Source organism: Pseudophryne corroboree, chromosome 2 (assembly GCF_028390025.1).
Source record: "Pseudophryne corroboree isolate aPseCor3 chromosome 2, aPseCor3.hap2, whole genome shotgun sequence".
Classification (NCBI taxonomy): Eukaryota; Metazoa; Chordata; class Amphibia; order Anura; family Myobatrachidae; genus Pseudophryne; species Pseudophryne corroboree.
The window spans coordinates 42,103,306-42,105,569 of record NC_086445.1 but is presented as its reverse complement, the minus strand read 5'-3'; positions in this window follow the sequence as shown (position 1 = coordinate 42,105,569).

Sequence of the window (2,264 nt, the reverse complement as noted above, 5' to 3'; positions counted from 1 at the left end):
TCTTTCCTTAAAGAAGTAAAAACAAGATCACTCTTTCAATAAAAAAGCCATGACTTTTAATCCAATTCAGTCTGTCTCTGTGAGTTTGTTTTAGTGTTCATTTAGTTATGTAGGTTATATATACACTTATACAGTATATATTGTTGGTTAATTGCAATAAAGTTAGATACCTTACTTTCATACTTCAAAAAAAATACAAATATTTTCAATAATCTTATCTTGACACTTTTTGACAGAAATAATTATCAATGTATTGTATTTCAGTCACTAGAATGTTCTGTTTTATTGATCGTCGGTCACTAAAATACTCTGTGTATTGTATATAGGTCAATAGCATGCTCTATATATTGTATAAAGGTCATTAAGGTACTCTCTCTATTGTATATTGTTAAGATGTTCTCCATATTGTATAAAGGTCATCAGGATATTCCTATATTTTATGGAAATGAGTAGAATGCTATGTATATTGCATATCAGTCTCTAAGTTTCTCTCTGTATTGTTTATTGCTCATTAGGATGTTCTCCCTATTATACAAAAAGTCTAAGATGCTTCCTACATGGTATAGAACTCACTATAATGCTTTGTGTTTTTTTATATAGAAATTATTGTTCTTTGTTTTATAGAAAGTTTGATATTATACTATCTATATCCTATATAGTGAACTAGAATGTTCACTGCATTGTATATCGGTAACTAGATGGCTCTCTGTATTGTAAAAGTTTGATCACATGCCCTCTATATTGTGTAGAGCTCACTAGAATACCATGAAGACGAACTGAACCACTTTTATTGCAGGTTCGCAAAAGAAGTCCCCTGCAACCCAAACAATCACCTCTATGATGCCCCGAACACCGACGGCCAACTACAGGCACTGCAAGTCGCCCAAGAAGAGGTGGAGGCATTGTTCAAAAGGGCCAAACCCAGGAAAGCTCCAAGTCCTGATGGAGTGTCACCATCTGCCCTAAGAGCATGTGCGGGTCAGCTTGCCCCCATATTCACCAAGATCTTCAACAAATCGCTGGAGCTACAGAAAGTCCCTTCCTGCCTCAAAAGGTCTACTATCGTCCCGGTCCCCAAGAAACCCTCTATCACGAACCTGAACGATTACAGGGCGATAGCACTGACGTCTGTGGTCATGAAAACGTTTGAGCGTCTGGTTTTGAATCACCTGAAAACTGTGACTGGCCCCCAACTGGACCCCCTACAGTTCACCTATCGATCGAATTGGTGTGTCGAGGATGCAGTCAACCTGGGCCTGCACCATATTCTACAGCACCTAGACATTCCCGGTACCTATGCGAGGGTCCTGTTTGTCGATTTTAGCTCGGCCTTCAATACAATCGTCCCCAGCATCCTCCACCCCAAATTTCTTTGCCTAGGGGTCCCAGAAGCTACCTGTTCCTGGATAGTAGACTTCCTGACAGATAGAACACAGGTGGTGAAAGCGGGAGAATTCACCTCTCAAGCGCGGTCCATTAGTACAGGGGCCCCTCAGGGCTGTGTCCTCTCACCCCTGCTCTTCTCCCTGTACACAAATGACTGCACCTCAGAGGCGCAATCAGTAAAGATAATCAAATTCGCCGATGACACCCCCGTCATCAGCCTCATCAAGGATGGGGACAAGGTTGGCCCTGTGGTGCACCCACAACAACCATGCGCTCAACCCCCTCAAAACTGTAAAGCTGATAGTGGACTACAGGAAGAAGTCAGCTAGTGCACCTCCGCTAACTATTGCTGACAGTGTGGTATCGCTAGTGGACTCCTTCAAGTTTCTAGGGACCACAATCTCCCGTGACCGTAAATGGGGGTCAAACGCTGACGCCACTGTCAGGGAAAGCGCAGCAGAGGTTGTTCTTCCTCAGACAACTAAGGAAGTTCAACATCCCACAGAAGCTTCTGCTCCTCCGGCGTGAGGGACAGATGCAGGCTCCAAAAGGTGGTCAGAACCGCAGTGAAGATCATAGGGGCCAACCTTCCCTCAGTCCAGGACCTGTACCTGTCCAGAGCTAAAAAGCGAGCAAAGAAGATAGTAAAGGACCAGCTACACCCCGGCCACAGCATGTTTAACTTGCTTCCTTCAGGCAGGCATTACAGGGCCGTCCCCGTCAGGTCCACCAGAAGCCTCAAAAGTTTATTTCCCCAAGCGGTCCTCCTACCGAACTCCTGAACATTGACAGACTAGACGTACATGTAACTATCTTGTGTTCCTACGGTATACCTATCTGTATGACTTTACTTGCCCCCCACCTGCTTATCTGTTACC